The 20151-nt window shown below is 44.3% G+C and overlaps 1 protein-coding gene and 1 non-coding gene across 8 annotated transcripts in view; both read right to left on the reverse strand.

The window, feature by feature from the left end:
* CYRIB (CYFIP related Rac1 interactor B) overlaps positions 1-20151 on the reverse strand; it is a 143605-nt gene that overhangs the window by 72547 nt on the left and 50907 nt on the right. For 3 of the 7 annotated variants that reach the window (XM_027596243.2, XM_027596225.2, XM_027596250.2), the window contains exon 1: positions 7982-8123. The exons of 3 other annotated variants lie outside the window; for them this stretch is intronic. The gene's annotated coding sequence lies outside the window, so the exon portion shown is untranslated. Of the gene's footprint in view, positions 1-7981; positions 8126-20151 lie in introns of those variants that run through there. One more of the 7 variants, XM_027596279.1, reaches the window with a different exon arrangement.
* LOC113917515 lies at positions 1935-2123 on the reverse strand. Its single transcript, XR_003518254.2, has one exon. It is a non-coding gene; the product is annotated as a small nucleolar RNA SNORA73 family (small nucleolar RNA).

Here is a 20151-nt window from a genome sequence, read left to right on the forward strand (position 1 = left end):
TCCTGTGCTTCACCTTAACATAATGTCCCTGAAATTCCTAAAAAACCATGTGTGATTTTTTTCAAATTAAAAGATGTCTGGACATGTTAGTCATTACTTTTTGAGTAAATGTTACCAGATACCAATTTACCTTGGAGAAAATACATCTCGAATCCTGATGCTCTGGCTACTGCTATTAGTGAGAGTAATACTGTCCTTCATCTCTTACACAGGAGTCTCATGTTTTCTATCAGCATCCATGAAAAGGTGGCATGGTAAAAAAAAAAAAAAAAGAAAGAAAAAGAAAAGGTGGCATGGTAACTTACTAGCTTGCAAGTAGGGTAAAATCTCAGACCATCATGCCTCTGGACAGTTTTGGCAGTAAGGATGGGATGCTGACAGAGCCACCCATGACCTTCTAGAAGACAGAGGATAAAGGCCCCCAAGGGCAGAGGTCTAGGAAATGGGAAGACACCCTGGGATCTGAGAGTGGTCCTGATGGTAGGTGGGGAGAATATGGATCCCTACCACCCTACTTGTTAATGAACAGGAGTTGGATTAATATTTAGAAACTGAGCAGTAAAAAGTGGAACTGAAATCAACCACCCAAATGGTGACTTGGTGGTTGTTCACTCTCCTCTGGGCTGGCAGAGGAAGGGATATGCCAAGACAATGGGGCAAAAGCCCTGTGTCTCCAGGTGAAAGGCAATGTGGCTGTGACTACTGAGCCTCAGAATCCCTAAAACTAAAATGGATTATGTAAATAATGATGGCCTTGCTGCCAAAATGAAGTTTGAGTTGGACCAAAATTATTAGAAGTTCCTTTGATTGAACTATGAGGGAATGACCAAAAGGGAATACAAAGCTTTGACTGCTGGTAGAGGTGCTCTCTGCCTCCATGCTCCCATCTCCTACCCTGCTCTACTTCTACCCCCAAAACTCTTTTGCTTTACAGAAAAAAATGATGAAGTATGGGATTGAAGTCTCCCTGACTCCCAAGAAGGACTGAAGGCCATAGAGCCAATAGGCTGCCCAGGGAACTTTAGAGAGGGACTCAAAGCTTTAAGGTTCTTTTAGATATAGGCACCCATGTCATCACCACCCTGCCTGGTCCCGTGAAGGGAGGGAACATCCAGATTCAATTAATAGGGTTTGGGCAGGATTTACAGAGGGGAAGAAAAACGAATGTGATGAAAGGACAGGACTCTTTGGGCCAGTTCAATGTCCTGTTGCTGCCTCTACATCCCAGTGTATAGTTAAGAGTTGATATGTTACATGGTTGTACTTCCCCACCATGTAAGTGCCAGAGGGGATTCTCCCAATCAGGAAGGGTTGCATGTAGAAAAATACTACTACCTTTGGGGCCCCACAACCCTAATGACCGTTTTTTGGTTACAAGTCTCTGTGACGTATGATTTTATTGATTAGAGCTTCTGACAAAGGGAGGCAGGCAGTCTCCACCTGCAGGTGCCCCTGGGGGTTCTGCACTCTGCCTCCCGGACACAACTATCAGGCATGCTCTTTCTCTAAAGCAATTGTTACCATGCTACTGGCCTCTTGTGGAAACTGAATCCCTGACTCATGGAGACCTCTTGAGTCCACAGGCTGATATTCCTACTTTGGTTTTCTAACCTATGGTCCCCCCTTGATTTACTATAAAGGGCAGTTTTTAAAGGGGGTCAAATGTGCCCCAGCTTCCAAACCTCCAGGCTTATCTTATAAAAACAGCATTTGTCATTAACTTTACCTACTCTCTCTGCCAAATAAAGGACCCAATAGTGTAAAGTGTCAACTGCCAGTGTCAGGCGAGGCTCTTCTCTCCCTAAATCAAATTATTTGGAATCCTGAGGAATCGCTGCAAAAGAGGTAGGTAAGAGCTTAATCCAGGAGAACTGCAGCTGATAAAAGAAGATTTTCTTTCATTTCCAGTCATAGCTCCAGATGGGGGTTCTTAGAGCTGTTACCCGCATTGTTTGTCTCCTCTGTCATCATCCACAGGACTCTTGAGAAGCTGTAGGAATATGCAGGTGAGGACTCAAGGCATGGTGGAAATGGACTGTACATCATGGGGCAGAACCCTATGCTCCCCTATGCCACCTGGACAGAGCCCAGGGATAGTGACCTCCCAGGAATATCCACGTTGGTCTGATATGCCCACTTTAGGATGGGTCAACTCCATAACTAACAATGTAGAGAGTCAACTGAAAATGTATATTCGAGAATACATCCGGCTTTGTCTTAGCCCCAACAGCATCTCAACTTTACATGAAAAAGTAGCAATAGGACCTTTGGGGAAAACCGGAAGCAAACTTACAGGCTCTACAGAGCCTAAATCCAGTAAATCATCAAATCTTACGGATTTAATACTATTCCTCCATTGTCAGTACTCAAATCATGATCACTATCAATTCTTTCCTGGACTTTAGCAACAATAGCCTCTTAACTTGCCTGCTTGTATTGAATCTTACCTCATCTTCAATCCATTCTCCAAAAGCTGTCAGAACAAGCTAGTATTTCACTCTCCCCTCCCTTAAAATCCTAAAAAAAAAAAAAAAAAATCCTATAATGGTTTCCCTATAGCCTTCAGTCCAAACTGAACCTGAACTTGTTAACACAACTCACACAGCCAGGCTTACAGTTTACTTACTGTGTACCTCTTTCCCACACCTCCTTTGCAGAACCAGTAGCCGTTTCTAAAATGTACCTGACCTCTCTTATCTCAAAGCTTTTGCCTCTCCCTCATCTTAGGCCCGTGCATTCTCCCCCCCTTGCCCGCTTTTTTATTTTAAGACTTTATTCATTTATTTTGAGAGAGACAGAGACAGCAAGAGAGAACAGGAGCTGGGAGGAGAAGAAGAGGGCTCCCTAGGAGCCCAATGTGGGGCTCGATCCCCGGACCCTGGGATCATGACCTGAGCCGACGGGAGACACCTAACCAACTGAGCCACCCAGGCGCCCCGCATTCTCCCTTTTGTCTGACTACTAGTCCACTCCTCAGGTTTTAGTTTAAAGGGCATGACAACATGGGCTTTTACCCTGACTCATAAGATTAGGTACCTATGGAATACACAGCACTGAACTCACATCGTCTATTTTTCTCGCTCTTCTACTCTAAGGAGGGACTGCTAGTAGTTTATTCACTGTTATTATAAGCGTGCTCATGTGTTCATTAACTATTTGGGGGATTCATAACAATCACATACCAAGTATTACACTAGTTGTCAAAAAATACATTATCAAAAACAAGTTGTTTTTTTTAAGACTTATTTATTGGAGAGAGACAGCAAAGTGGGGGGGGAGAGGGAGAGAAAGAATCTCAAGTCAGTGAGGAGTCTGCTTGAGATTCTCTCTCCCCCTCTCCCTGTGCCCCCCCAAAAAAAGAAATGTGTTAATTTAATAAAATTATATTTTGCCCTCCCTACCACACTGCATTGAAATTAATATAAAAATTTCATAAGAATTGTGAGGCACACAGCAGAGACATTATTATTCCCATTTCACAGGTAATCTGAGAATCTTCACACTATCAGACAAAAGCAAATTAGGGCTTTAATGCAACGGTTTTGTCCATACATACTAAAATCTTACAATGAGTAGAATCTCTCAATAACAGCACAAATCAGCAAACTGTAAAAGTCCACTTCAAGACCCACCTAGTAAATCATGGCTTAGTGCCTTCAACTCTCTATTACTCTCATAAAGAACAGAGAAATGGCATAAATAATCCCCAAACAATAATATCTGGGAATATGTCATAACTTTTTTCATAGCAAGTATGTCCTAAAATTGTTTGACCTAAATTAGTATTCAGTGTAACTTGAATTATCTGAGAACATGCCACTTTATGATTGGAAGAAATATTCTAAGCACAGTGAAGTGTCTGTATTAGTTTAGGTTTATAATACAATACCAGACATATTGTGCCAACTAAAATATATCAAGTAGAAATTACTCCCATGGCAGACTATAACTGCACAGGATTGAAAACTTCACAGAGTTGCATAAAACAGTACCACTGAACGTCATCTTTTCAAAATAAATTAAATAGCTACAAAAATATATCTTTGCATAAGGTCTTCTACTTAAACAAAATCACCCAATATCTTTGAAAAAAAGCCTTTCTCACCAATGGTACCACTATCAGGACATAGGCTATGTCACAAGAAACGTGTGTTTTTAAAGAATCAACCTTCTAAGAATGATTTCCTTGTTTAAAAAGTTTTACGAATGTCACTCATTTGCATTCCAATATACTTATATGAGTGGTAAAAGGGTGAAGCTACAGCTAGTAAGCAGGAAATTATAATCCTGTATATACTCACAAGAGAGTAGAGAAGTGAACATTTTCCATCCTGTGTGTCAGTTGAAAAAGTTTTTAGATTGGCTGTTTTAAGTATGCCTTCTAAATATATAATATAAAATACAAGACCTCAAATCAGTACTTTGAAATAGAATTTTAGTAAAGACTACAGATCACAGAGGCTTGGGTTTATGCCAGCCTTCCTCACCCTACTTGGGAGCATACTTGGACAAGTTACCTAAGTTCTCTGAGCCTGCTATTCCTGTTAATTAGTAGTTAACTAGGAATTAAACTATACCATGCAGGGTTGTCATAAAACTACCTTAATGTATATAAAGAACTTGGTATATAGTAGGTGTTCACTACCACAGCATAATAATTAAAGAGCCAAGACCAAGTTCTATCACTCAGTATCTGTGTCACTTTAGTTATTACTTAACTTCAATTTCCTAGTCTGTGACACGGGAATACTAACACCTAACAAGATTGTTGTAAAGACTGAATTTCTTCAGAACTCAACCCGGCAAGGAGTAAACACTATGTGCTAGTTACTATTAGCATTATGACCACCACTGCTGAAATATTAAATAAACACTGGGGTGCCTGGATGGCTCAGTCAGTTAAGTGTCTGCCTTCAGCTCAGGTCATGATCCCAGGGTCCTGAGATCAAGTCCCGCGTTGGGCTCCCTGCTCTGCAGGGAGTCTGCTTCTCCCTCTGTTCCCCCCTCACTCGTTCTCTCAATCTCTCTCTCAAATAAATAAGATCATTAAAAAAAAATTACATAACCACTGTCACATTACTGATGATACCTTCCATTTCTGCCACTTGAAAAAATACCTCTTGAAAATTTAACCTCATTTTGGTGAACTGATCACAATACAGGATGAGCTTACACATCTAAGAATTTTTATGGTGCTTTAAATGCACAAGACATAACCTGAATTGACTGCTGCTCATGAATACTGAGAAGATATCAAATATCCATTCTAAGTGAACAAGTCTACTCAATGGACTAAAGCATAAGACAAAATGACATGCCTATTGTACTTTCTTTGTACTTTCTCCCCCAAGATCTCAAAGCACTTTAAATAATCAAAGAGAGCAATCCTCAAAATATACGAACTTGAGAAAATTGCAGCTGAGAGCAATCAACATTTTTCCCAAAACTTTTGCCACATAATTACAAAATGATGCTATAGTCAAAAACTCTTTGACCTTGCCATTCTTTCAATTATTCAAAACATCTGAGTATCCACTGTGCACCAGGCTAAATTCTGGTGCAGTAAAAGAAAAGGAGAGACCAAAAATAATAGCGGGAATGTCACTAACAATGTAATTAAATATTTCCAAATATTGTAATTTTGTTTTCCTTAAACAGTGAAAGAGCAAATTATAGGCCCTAACAGTTAAGTGCATCAATACTTAATGATTTAAGTAGCCTCATATAAGCGACAGTCCAGTATTTTCCCCCAAGGAAACCAGCAATAAAATAAGCATCCCTCTATACTCCTCAATCACTCACTATGGTAAATGACCATTCCAAATATGAATTTAATAATCTCAAGTTCCGAATTTAATAATTCTCAAGTTCTGACACTATGTAACACATTTTTTAACCCATTTATGGGGAAAGTTCAGAGAAATGAAAAATTCTAAATCTGATTATGTAAAATATCACCTGTAATCTATCAGAAATAAACTACATTCGCTTAATCTTAAAATCTGAAATTATATTTTTGCTGGGGCAACTAGAATCAATTTACTAATCATGTCTCCCTTTGATGAACCAATTTCACAGGAGAAAAAATCTAGCCCTAATTATCAAATGATCTAGAGTTCATACTATATAGATCCAGCATCTTACGATCCAAGAGCTTCCTCTGAAGCAGCTATGTAACTGTTAAAAGTTTTAAGGAATTGAAAAATGTTATCTAACAAAATTGCTCTGCCAAAGAGAGGCAATCCTAACTATGAGTTAAGAAATCTTACTGCTAGAGTGGTTATCCAAAACCTAAAAGAGAACAAAGGGCCAAGTGCCTTTTTAATACCTAGCTCCCCAGAAGGGCTATTAGAAAATGCTGATATTAACGTTGAAAGCAATTGTATCATACTGATATCCAGGTAGGTTCACTACAGGACTAAAAACCTTCCTTTGACTTCATTATTACAGACTACCACGGTCACGTGAAAAAAAGGGGGGGGCCCTATCATATCATTTTATGAATGCTGATCGGGCACTTTTAGCCAACTACAACACTTACCAAGGGGTTATCAAATAAGCCCCAATTATCAAAGTGCTCTAGACACAAAGCTTGTTTCTATTATTAAATACAATTAAAGAATTAAAAGGATCAGTGTGTTTTTCTTGAGGTACATTTGTCTGAAATGATTTGCAATAAGTCCCCAAAGACCGAAGTGATTGAAATTCCTTCAGCTATATAAAACACTCCTCTGGAATGTCAGTCTGCCAAACTGCAAGACTATAAGAACACAAAACTGACTGATACACATTTTCCACATAAAGATTACGGAGTAAAATGATGACAAACGCAATAAATCTGCAGGAGGGGGAACAAAGTGTAAACAAATTCCAAAAATCTTTGTCTTATCCAGAACGGCACTTTGTGGTACTGCAAGAATTCAGGCATTTCATCAGTATTCCGCACACCAGGGGACACTCGATAACTGTTGTTGACAAATTAGAGGAGAAAAAGTCTCACCAACAAACGGTAGTAACAGGTAATGTTGCAAATCAGTCATGGAACCAAGCGAGCGGGAAGGTGGAGGTGTAGAAAAGAGTAACAATCTTCCGCCAAATTTTACATTCTGAGAAAATCAACCCATCATAGATAGCCCTCCAGGAAAAAAAAAAAAAAAGATATTTGGTACAGCCTAGAATAGCCATGAGTTACACACACACACACACACACACACACACACACAGCAAGTGCCACTTCCACTACAGTTTGACAGTCACAGATTTGGGTAATTAAAGTAGAAATGGTGTGTTTTGGAAACACCCTAAGACCACACCCTATGACTGAGAATCCGGACTTTAAAATGCTGGGAATTTAAGTGGTCAACGCGGTGTATAGTTGGACGATCTGGCCGCGCAGGTGGAAGGGCGGAGAGGGGCAATAAAGACACCAACTTCCACGCGGGTGACTAGGAGGAGTGGCTGCCGCCGCGAGGCGTGGCGGAGTCCGAGGGAAAAGGGGGTGTGGATCTGTGGGTGAGCCCGGGGAGAAAGGGAGGGAGGAAAGGCGGCCGCGAGGAGGAAAGGGAGGTGGGCGCCGGGGGTGGGGGGCGAGCGCCGACGCGGGAGGGGAAAAGCCGGGGAGCCGGAGATCACGCGCGGCGACCGGCTCTGGGGGTGGGACGGCGCGGCGAGCACGCGCGTGGAGGTGCGGGTGGGAGGAAGGGGAGGAAGAAAGGAGGTCCGAATGAATGAGCCGCTGGCGGGGCCGGGGCCGCGGAGGAAGGGGCTGGGGAGCCGCGGGCCGGAGGAAGGGGGGCGCCCGCAGAGGTGCAACCGCAGCGCCGGGGGTGGGCGCCGGGGCGGGCCCACGGCGCCGGGGGCCGCGGAAGCCCCGCGCCGGCGCGGCCCCCACCGCGCCCGCCTCTCCGCCAAAACGGGGTCTAGGGGCAGGAAAGTGAGGGGCGTGAGGTAAGGGGGAAAATGGTAAAAATAAATCACTCACCCTCCGCTCGAGCCTCCGGGCTCTCTCAGCCCCGCTCCTCCGCCCTCCTCGAGCCGCGGCGGCGGCTCCTCAGCGGCGCTAGAGGGAGCCCCGGGCCCGGAGCGGGGCAGCGGCGGCGGCCGGACCGGGAGCCCCTCCGCACCTGCCCCTGTGGCGGAGCCGCGACGAGCCAAGCGGTGGCTGCAGCAGCGGCGGCGGCTCCGAGTGGGGAGGGCAAGTGACCCGGATGTACAGGGTAACGGCGAGGAGGGGGAGGGGGGAATGCCAGGAAGTGAGGGCGCAGCGGACCTGTCCGGCCGTGCGCATGCGTCGCGCGCCCGCCCCGCAAGGTAAATCCTCGGCCTTCCTTCCCCGCCCCTCTTCCCCGCCCCTCCTGAAGGGGGCGGGGCGAGGCTTGAGACAGGTGGTCCGGTGGCGAAGGGAGGAGAGGAAGGGGGCGCGGCCACCGCCTCCGCGCCCCCGCCCTCCTTAAAGGGGCAGCACATCCGCGCGGAGATGGCATCTGGGTGGGTCCGAGTCTTGCAGCCTTCTCATTTTACAGAAGGAAAACTGAGGTTCAGAGGTAGCGGGGAGCTGTCTCAGGTCAGCGAGCTCGGGAAAAGCAGGAACTGGAACTCGGAACTCGCAGATCAGGACTCTCTGTACTGAACTCAGCGAAGCCGCCACCTCCCACCACTCTCCACGCCTGGAATGGCTGGGCTGGTGAGCACGCCTTTCCCTCTCCGCCAGGTACTGAACCTCACTCACGCTCCCCGTTAAGGCAGAAGCGCTGGCAGGCTCCTCAGAGCTTAGAGGTGCACCGTTATCGCCTGTGATGGTATCCTGGAGACGCCCTGGGGAGGTGTTAAATGATCAATCTGAGGACAGAAATCAAGCGCCACTTGAGACTTGTACCTTGCCACGCATGGCTCTTTCAGATAAATGAGATTTTGTTCTACGGTTCCGCTCTGAGAAAAAAATGTCGGAGGGGGGAGGTCAGAGAACTTGGATGTGGCCCAGGGCACAGCATTTTATTTCCCTCATCCTCCTTCACCCTTAAACATAAATGCTCCCTCTTCACATACAAAACCAGAACATCTATCTAGCTGGTTCATCCTAATCCTGCTATGAAACTCTCAGATTTTTTCATTAACACTAAATGTAAATGATTACAATGTTACCTTTCTCTAGAATATTTTTGGTTTGAGCACATCATTACCATGGAGGTAAATGGTTCTGAATATTTCGGGGTCATGGGCCCTACTGAAAATCCCACAAAAGTAGGGGGTTTTCTCCCCCCAGAAGAATGCACACAAATTTGCATACAATGTCAGGGGATTTATGGTCTCAGGAAGCTTACCTATGAAACCCTGATTATGAACTCCTGGTCAAATAGGTAAAATGCCAGGAACTATCCAGGCCTTACCAGATGTGGCCAAGAAATCACTCCTTGCCCCAAATACAGAAGAGCAACCCTTACCTTATTTAGCCTTTTGTCTTCCTCTTGAGTTATATGGAGACTACACGGTATGAGCCATACTATATAGAAATGTGTTAAAAGAGTCACAGAGAGATTAGATGGCTTTTTGAAGGCACACACTAAAGGCAAGAGTCCTAGGCCTCAGACTTTTGCCCTAATTATCATACTTTAGGATGATTTAGGGGTTCTATACTATATCTATTATAATCTTCATCAGTTTCAATTAAACTGAGGGAGCCAATTTTTTGCCAACATTGATGCTGGCAGACGGTCTTCACAATTCAAGAACTGTGGTCCATGTTTCTGACACACTGATACCCATCCTTAAATAACCCTGTTCCGTAGAAACCCACTATCCTCAATTTGTACCAAGGAAGAGAGTTCATACACCTGCCCCGTCCCTTAAATATGTGCTCTGAGTAACCACACACCTCTACCTCAATATCCCAACAAAAGCAGAAATCTCTTTCATAGTATTCTCGACCCCATCCAGTTTAGCTCAAATATCTCCCATTATAGGGAACTCATTACCGCACTGATCAGCCTCTTCTCATTGTGAGGAACCTCTTCTTTTACACTGAGCAAAAATCTGATACCCAACAATTTTCATCCACTGGTCCTAATTTTATCTATGGAGAGCAACACAGATATGATGCCAGCCTGAGGGAGCTTTCAGTCCAGCCAAGAAAAGTCCACTGATGAATGATAACCATAAAATAAAGATAAGCCCCCTTTAGGGGCGCCTGGGTGGCTCAGTCGTTAAGCGTCTGCCTTCCGCCCAGGTCATGCTCCCAGGGTCCTGGGATCGAGCCCTGCATCTGGCTCCCTGCTCCATGGGAAGCCTGCTTCTCCCTCTCTCACTCCCCCTGCTTGTGTTCCCTCTCTTGCTGTGTCTCTCTCTGTCAAATAAATAAATAAAATCATTAAAAAAAAAAAAAAGATCAGCCCCTTTTGGAGACACCTTTCTCTTTGTCAGCCCTAGACCCATCCTGGCCTGCGTCACAACTCACACGTAAGCTTGACCATTACCCCATGCGGGATATCCTGAAAACAGGAATAGAAAACAAGACCTTAAGAGAAGTGCTGAATTTATTCTTCTCCGATCCTTCCTTCGTTATCCTGCATGAATGTAATCCCATTTCAGCTGAGGTCAAAGCTTTCAAAGTTTTATGTTGAAAAAACAAGCAGGAGGATGCAAAAAAAGAGGTTTACATAAGAGCACTAGGCTCTCAATGATTTAATCACTGTGGCTTGTTAGCATTTTTCTTTGTGAGTCCTTCCTATGTGCCAGGCACTGTACTAAGCACTTTACGTGCATTTCCTCTGTTGCTTTTTAGAACTACCCTATATGGTACTATTATGATGTCCATCTTATAAATGAGGCAACCAAGGCTCAGTATGAGATCCAGGATTCAAACCCAATCTGTCAACTCCACAGTTTGTCCATTTACATAACTTGACTCTGCTTTTGTAAATTTCAGAAGTTCCTGATGCCGTCTTTAAATGCTGTTTCCTTTGAAAATTGCATTACTAAATCAACTTTAAAACATTACAAAGAATAAATTGTTTCACTTAATCACTGATGCATTCAATCAACACACAATTCCGCCCCTCTACTATGTCACAGGTACCATGCCGAGGGTTTAAAGTGGAGGTCAGTAGACAGGGCAGGTACCTGCCCTGGAGGGGCTCAGGATTTAGTGAAAGAGCTGTGACCTCATAATTACAGCACAGCACGATTCATTGTAATCTAGGAGAGTGGAAGAACCAACAATCCCTGGGACAGCTGTGAAGGCTTCAGAGAGGATGGGTTTGGTCTTGAAGAGATCAGGGAAGGGATGAGAAGAGAAGGCACATGGGCAGAGGAAGGGGAGTTTATGACATGCTGGAGGGAAGACTGGGTGAGATGGTGAAGGATCTCCTCAACCACCATGCTATGGAATTTGGAACTTGCCTCCTGAAGGCAATAGCAAGTAAACAGAAGCTTCTCAGCAAGGGAGAGACATAATTAGTTGTGTTTTATATCAAGATCACTCTGATGACAGCGTCCAATATGGACTACAGTGGGAATGGGGGCCTGCAGACCACTGAAGTTGCTGTGCAGTCCAGGGGAGAGATGAGAGCCTGCTTTAGGAAACTGACAGTGGAGAGCAAGAATGGGCACCAGAATTAAGATACTGATGTTTAGGGGCACCTGGGTGGCTCAGCTGGTTAAGCGACTGCCTTTGGCTCAGGTCATGATCTCAGGGTCCTGGGATTGAGCCCCCCATCAGGCTCCTTGCTCGGGGTGGGGAGAGCCTGCTTCTCCCTCTCCCTCTGCCTGCTACTCTGCCCACTTGTGCTCTCTCTCTCTCTCTCTTTCTCTGTCAAATAAATAAATAAAATCTTTAAATAAAAAAAAAAATACTGATGTTGAATCTACGGGAGTTTGTGACTAGTTGAATCTGGGGGAAAAAGCAGCAGAAGCTGTGGGACGTGACCCTGACACTTCTAGCTTAGCAGAGCCACTGGAAGGTTCACAGGAATGTTGCAAAGCTCTCCTAAGTACTATATAGGAAAATATGTTCAAAGCCCCAAAGCACAATGTCATTAATGACTATTACTGCTGTTATAGACACCGCTATATTCTTGGTTTCTCCCCAGTACCTTCACATAGTTTTCACTCCTGTCCTCTTCCCACACCTTGACCCATGTGAAGGCACGTTGCTTCAACTACTATCAGATACATGCAACTGTTTCCCAATACTGTTTCATAGTTCTACAGTCACATTTGTCATTTTAATGGCTGCAGAACATTGCATCATGTTGAAATAGCTCCATTTCCTTCAGTTACTAAAGGTTCACACCCTGCATGCCTGGTTTACCCTAGACTCATTTGGTTCTGAGCACTCTGCAAGGGATGGGTTGAGCGAGGGAAGAGAGCCTTTAGGTGAAGGGTGTTGGAAAAGTGTGGCCACAAGGGCCAGCGAAGCTGCAACTCTCGTGGGAGACGATTGGGCAAAAGCACTGCACAGAGAACTGCAGAGCTATGCAAAAGAACACATCGGCCTACCATTTATTCACTCATCCAGCAATTCATTCTCCTGATGCCGAGGACAATACAGCAGAGCCCAAACCCCCTCAAAGCTCCGGATTCAGCCTAGCCAGGGTCTAAATCCTGTTCTACACCTTATAGAAGTTACTCAACCTCTCAGAGCCTGTCTCCCCACAAGTTTGTTGTAAAGATGAACCTGGCAAAAATTTACAAAACACCTGGGACGGAACTAAGCATGCATTAAGTTCAATAATGATTTTCGGTCTTGGTCCTTTCCCTATGCTTTCTTGACTCCCATGATTTTCTTGAGTTTCTCAGCAAACCCTCCAGGCAACAATGCATGTACTAGAGGTCAGAGCCTGAATCCGCCAGTGAACCAGGGCCACTCATGTGACCTCACTAACCTTTCATTTCCCATTTGGGAAACCAGCCTAAGAACCTCGTTCACAGGAATGTTGCAAAGCTCTCCTAAGTACTATATAGGAAAATATGTTCAAAGCCCCAAAGCACAATGTCATTAATGACTATTACTGCTGTTATAGACATCGCTGTACTCTTGGTTTCTCCCCATTAAAAAAAAAAATCTATCTATCTATCTATCTAGATATGTATCTATATATACACCCTCCACATGAGTTCCTTGGACCGAAGTTTCTGGGTTAAAGGATCTGACCACTGTTATGGTTCTTGATTTGCGTTGCTCAGATTGCTCTTAGAGAGGACTCTGGAGAGCGCTACTGCAGTTAACTCAAAATCACTGTATAAGTCATCAACCTAACATTCAGGGACTTCTATCAACTACTTCCCTCATTCTCTTGGTGGAAGGAATGAATACTTGAGGAAAGAGGCACCCTCCCAAACATTTCCAGGATGGCCAGGGGTCCAAAGGCTAAGGACTAAGACTCTAGTGTCCTGCCTTAAGCCTGAGCACCAATGGGCGATAGTGGGGAGTTCCACAACATCCACTTTGGCCAGCCCTCTGGGCGACCTGCGGGAAGGTGGCAGGTTCTCACAGCTGGTCCTTCCCTGTGCCTCCAATACGCCTTCCAGCCTCCTCAAGTGGCTGTTTCTTGGCCTTCCAGTTTAAGGGTCACCTCCTCCAAGTGGTCCTCACCATCGCCCCACCCCCACATCCTGTCACTCGTTCCTGTACGTCACTGGCTTTTTTTCCCCTCACAGTACTTACTACACCCTGTAAATATTTTTATTTTCTAGCTTAAAAATGTTTTTATTCTTTTTCTTTAAGATTTTATTTATTTGAGAGAGAGAGAGTGAGAGAGAGCAAGAGCGGGAAGGAAGGGCAGAAGGAGAGGGACAAGCAAATTCCCCACTGAACAGGGAGCCCGACGCAGGGCTCAATCTCAGGACCCCCCTGCAGCATGACCTGAGCTGAAAGCAGACGCTTCACCGACTGAGCCACCCAGGCGCCCCTTAAAAATGTTTTTAAAGAGCCTCCCACGAAAACACCACCTCTGTGAAGGCAGAGGCCGGGGCTATCTTGCCCACTCCAACACCTGTCACTGTGCCCACCCAGCTCCTCGGAGACCCTCAGTAAGTATGCAGAATGAGTGGGTAAAAAAGGGAGGTTCCCAGCCCCCAACACACACCTTCCTTTCACCCTAACTATACGAATAACACATGTTGACTGCAGAAAAAATTTGAAAACACAGATGAGCAAAAGGAAGTAAATATAAACACTTACGATCCAACCTCCCACCATGTGGACACCCTTCCAAGTGTTTTTTTCTATATCTATATAAAGATAATGCATATATTTTTATAAAAATGGTTCATATTCTAAACTAATCTGCTGCGTTTCATCTCACGGTATATCTTAATCACCTTTCCTTAATAAAAGTACTTCAGCTGCCCTGTTGTGAAAGGCTCTATACCACTCAGCCCTGTCGCTATACCATAAAGGATGTAACACATCTCCTAATGTTGAGCTAAAGGGGAGGTTTCTTTAATGCCAATAAAGGTAACATGTTTTAATACAGCACTTCCCTCTTGACAAGCTTCCCATTTTTGCCTCTGTGTTTGTATTGCTTTAGAGCTTGTATTTCTACAGAACCGTACTCCCCACCGCCCATTCACCACCTGGAGTTATTAAGAGTCCCCGTCAACTGCAGAAGCAAAATTGTTTGCAACCGGAAAAGCTGACGTCTGACGAAGCCAGGATGATGCCTCGGAGTTCAGTATTTAAAGTCAATAAATTTTTATTTAAGAAAAAAAAAAAAGAAGAATCTGCTGCTGATACAGGGGACAGAAATAAAGAGTGCAGTTTCTTGCCAAGATTTTAATGTAAAAAGAGAAAGAGACTTTCTGCAAGCCATGGCTTTGCCTCCCCCAGCCCTGCCCTGAGACAGTTTTTCCCTAGAGGGACAGGCTGGTGGCTCACAGGGTTTATTGATGTCCTAAGCAGTCTGCAGCACAAAGCCCACTGACCCATTTGGAGACAAAGAGATGGCTGCAGAAAAACCCAAGAGGGCAGGTCAGGATGCACTGCCTTTTCCCACCAGCAGCACTTTCAGGCCCTGGTGGGGTTTCAGGAGCCACTTCGTATTTTCGGCTCTGACAGTCACTCCCCTCCAGGAGGAAAGGCCTCCCCAGGCCCACCTGGTGAAGCAGACCAGAAGAGCAGACCCCACTCCAGCAGGAAGGCTCAGTGCCCAAGGGCACTCGCTGTCTCACCCACCTGCCCGCCCCCACTGTGGCTGGGCCAACTTATCAAGATGCACAGGCCCAGGAGGGGATCACCTGAAGGAGGGGGGCAAGATGTCGTCAAATTAGAAATGGCATCAGACAATGGGAGGGAGAGGAACAGCTGGGTGGGCCATCTGTTCCTGGGCCTCACCCTGTGGTGACCCAAACACCCAAACCGAGGTTCATCTCTGTTGCTCCACCCATCTTTATATAGCACCCCAACCGGGTGAGAGGACAACTTTATCTGTAAAGAAAGAGACTCCCCAATGGTGTCAAGGGTCATCAAGTTATCCGTGCCATTTTCAAAAGCTTCTTGGCGCATTTTGCAGAAACACCGCGGTTGGAGAAAAGAGATGGGTTTGCTTTGAAACATCATGGCAGAAGGAACTACCACCACCCCTTCGCATCGATTGCTTTGTTTCTGCTGGTTTTGAACAAAGTGATTTCCACCCATTTCATAAACTCAATCTTTATAATGACGGTTTTCAGATGAAAAATGAGGTACAAGGAATTTAAGTATTTCGTGGGAGGTCACAAAGCTACCAAGACATGGAACCAGGATTTGAGCCAGGTATTAGCAGCTGGTTACTTGGCCTCGGTCACACTGCTCTCCTTGCCTCCCGTCCCCACTTCCTCAGATCTCTCTGCAAACATTCATTACACCACTCAGTGTCCAAGCTCCAGCTAAAATGCTAGGCTACTCATGCATAAAACAGGCACAATACCACCTAATTCACTGTTATTGTGAGGATTAACTGAAATAACAGACAGAACCTAAGAAACTGCTAACATTCACCCGCGTTCTACCCTAAAAACGGCAATTACATACAGTTAAACCTAATATGTCAACATTCTTGGAAAACTCTTAAGTTTCTAAATAAATGTGCATTACTGATTATCTTGCTTTTTGAAATCTGCAGCTTTTGTACCCAAACTTGGAAGGCTGTCCATCATGGTGACTAAGTACTCGGACCTGAATCTGACTCCCTTCATTTTCTCATCTGTGAAAAATAGGAAAGTAACGGTACTCACGGTCAGAATTAAGTTATTTCATGAAAAACACTTAGCACAGTGCCTGGCAAATGTAAGGGCTCGATAAAATTAGCCTCTTCTATTATTTATTATTATTACTGTTATTATTAACTTGCTTTCATTAAGATGGTATTGGTATAAAGCTGCTCACTTTAGCATTATTTATAATAAAAACCGGAAAAAAATTCAATTTCCCACAAGAGGGAAACAGCATAGCAGGGTTCTGAAAGAACTGTCTCTAGAATTAACAAAAATCAATTTAATTAAAATTTAAAAGCCCCTGCTTTGCCACTTAGGGGCTGTATAATTTTAAGCAAGTCATTTCTTTTCTCTGGGCCTGTTTTTCCTCACCTCAAAAACGAAGGATTTGCTCTCAATGATTCATAAGTCCTTTCCAGACTTAAAGTTTATAGTTCTAAGGCTCTAAATCCTCTAAATAAAATACAATCCATCAACATCAAGGGCAATATACAACCCCTAAGTACACAGGAAGATGGTAGCAACATGAGAAAATATTTTATAAATACTCCCGACCTTCTTTAATCCTCTGGTTTCTTTCTGCAACAGTGGTCACCTCTTAAGAGAGTTTGTATTATGCATGTTGTCTCTCTCCATGAACCAGGTGGAAGCTTCAAGGAAAGCAGGGATTTATGTCTGGTTTGTTCACTGATGCATCTACCCTAGCCTTTATAACGATGCCCAGCACATAGTAGGAGCTCAATTAATATTTGCTGGTTGAAAATTTGTGACTATTCTAGAAGAGCAAAGTACAAAACTGTATATATAATAGAATGCCATTAACATACAATATGTAACCCCATGGAGAAATGGCAGATAGGCTCAGACGTTAAAAGGAGAGAGTAGGGATGAATTATTTTTTTAAATTTTCCTTCAATGTTTTGAACAATTTTGTTTAAAAAGATGGCCTTCAAAAAGGGAAGTGCGTAGCCAGAAGAAAGATAAAAGACAAATTGAAGAAGTGGCCAAGGGGGCGGGGAGTGACTCTGAAGGAGGGCATAAGGAAGGGCGGGTGGTGCCGAAGCGAACAGAAGGCTCTCTTAATGGAAACAGAATCACAGGGGTAGAAAGAAAACTAGGTAATAAGATGCAGAAAAGAAAAGCCGATTTATCTTGGACTTTTAATTACAAGCTAGTATCTCTTAAACTATTCCCAAGTTGATAGGCTTCCCCCATTAATTGCCTCAATCGATGGAAGCTTTAGTGAATTTGAGCACAAAGGGGCACTTGGGCCTGTTACCTGTTATTCTTCCCACAGGTCCTAAGCCTTCTTTTGATCGGCTGCTCTGGATGTAAGAAGGACGAGTCCCACATACTAAGGGTAACTGGTGAGCTATAGGCCTTTTCATTAACCACCTGATCAACAATTCCATACCCACTTTGGGGTGGGAGGAGACACCGAGGATAGGAAACAGCCTTCCCTTCTGGGGGATAAAAGACACACACTGCCTTACTATAATACCCAGCAACACACAACTGCCAAAGAAATGATACAGACATATGGCCTGGAGATTTTAATGGAAAGAATAATTCCTTTGGCTTTGGGGAATTAGAAGGGAAGGGGCAAGAAGTTGTCCGAGGAAGGCCTGGTGTCCTGAACTTTATCAACTCACAGGGACCCTAGTGCTGTTTGCAGGCTCAATCTTGAACCCTCCACCTGTTCCCATCTTGCATTTGATCGTACATGACTCAATGCCTCCAGCTTCCCCAGCTGCTTTCCTGAGCTCTTCATCATGTCCATGCATTTGAACTTTAAGCAAACTAGGTTAGATGCCCTGCTATGAGAGTGCTCAGGACCCTGTGCTTCTTGTTTATAGCCCATACATAATTATAATCACACAGTGACTTGTGTACTTCCTTAAACACTGGGAGCCCCACAAGGGCAGAGCCCATGCTGTTTTGTCACCACTGTATCCCCAGTGCTAGCACAGAGCTGGGCACAGTCCCGGCATAAGGCATGCACTCAAACAGATGCAGCTGGTCAAACCTGGTCAAGCTGGTCAAGCATTGGTCCAGCCTGAGTCATCCCAGTCCTAGGGCCATCATCCTCCTCCAGACTCCCAACATGGACACAGCCCTAAAACCAGACAGATGAGCAACACAAGGAGGTGAGATATAAACCCCTCCCCACCCAAGTGGCCAAAATGATTAGGTCCAACTAGCTGAAATTCAGAACAATAGGGATGTCTAACACGAGCTTACAGTGTGAAAAAGTTTTAAGTTTTGAGGCTACAGAAGAAAAGATATTGCATATGATTTAAAAAACCAAAAAGCCAACCAAAAAAACCCCACCACCTTTCTAAGAGAGAACCAATATGGTCCAAGTTAAGAAGCAGCTTAGCTGGTTTAGCTAGCTTGCTCTCTAAAATCCTGGTGCTGATTTCATGTTAGAGCACAGGTTTAATGAGAAAGCATCCCTCCTTCTATTTTAATGCACAAACCAAAGTAGAGAGAAGGCTACCTTGCCCAAGCTCTGGTCTGTCTACATCCCCAGCCTTGGAGAAAATGTCTGCAGTATCCATTTCAGTATTTACTTAGCATTTTTATTTAACAGGACACTTGCATTAATGAGCACCTGTTGAATCACCTAATTTTAGACATGTAAGTGACCTTGGAAATCACCTTCAATCCGACATTTTACACTGAAGAGAACTGAAGGCCCAAGAGGGGCTCAGAGGGGTCTCCCGGGAACACAATCCCCAAGGCCTGGACTCAGAGTGAGAGTCAGACACGGGCTGAGTTCATTTCCAATGGTTGGGTCCAAAGGTTGAGACATCAACAGAGTCCTGTAAAAAAAAAAACCTCTACTAATAAGCATTTGTACAACATTAGGTGTGGTGTCTGGTGTGATCTTTTATGGTAAATGAAGTGGATTAAAGCATTATGCTTATTTGGTCCTTCATTATACACAAATCTCTCCCAAAGTGGGGGAGGGGGAATGTTAGGAGACATGTACCAAATGACAAAGAAACAGTGGAAATGCAGGGACTTCTCAATCACCCGTAAGAGCGGGAAATGATGCCTTTCTTGGTACTAATATTAAACTGACTATAGAGCTCCTATAAATACTGCTTCTTGCTGTTCTGCCTTTGCCTGGGCTATTCTCTGTGCTATGAACACCCTTCACAACACCACCACACCTCCCGGCCAAACTCTTACCTACCCACCAAGACTCCAGCCAGGCATCCCTATGGATGTTGGGTAAGCGTTTCACTATCACTTAGCTCCTGTTATTACCTTACAGTAACACATGGCCCTACTGATGCCCAACAGTCCCTCTAGGATGTGTCACGAAGACTAGCAATTGTATGACGTTCCTATAGCACCATGTATCCCATTAAGAAAAGCACCACAAACACACAAGGTAATGTTTTATTAATTTATTTAACCTGATTCCTTGAAACACTGAGTGATTTTGATGCATGAATCAACCAACCCAAGATTAATAGCTTGGTTTACTACACTCATTTCTCTTTCTAAGCCACAAGCCAAAATAAACTCACTCTCAATTTATAACTTGGCAAAATGTGCTTTTGCCTATCGACTCCTGAATCCACTGTGGTTGTTAAAAGGACGGTTGCATCCAGCAGGATGGGCCAGGTTATGCTGTGGTAACAAACAACCCTTGAGTCTCAGCCCCAGTGATGCCCACAGTGGTCCTTCTGGGGTCAACAGGATGAGCCCAACAACTCCATCTTTCTGGACTGTACCTGACAATCTGGATTAAGCAGCTCTGTGGCTGACATCAGTTTAAAAGATATGACCCCCTTCTTTTCCTTCTCCAACCGCCTACAGAGCCGTCTGGCAGGGCTGCAGTATGGATTAGATGTGACAATGTTTGGTCTACACCCAGGAAAACTGCCCGGCAGATAGGAAGCAGTCAGTAAATGATAATGATGGCTAGTACCATTGTCATTACCACTA

This window comes from Zalophus californianus, chromosome 4 (genome assembly GCF_009762305.2).
Source record: "Zalophus californianus isolate mZalCal1 chromosome 4, mZalCal1.pri.v2, whole genome shotgun sequence".
In the NCBI taxonomy this organism is placed as follows: Eukaryota; Metazoa; Chordata; class Mammalia; order Carnivora; family Otariidae; genus Zalophus; species Zalophus californianus.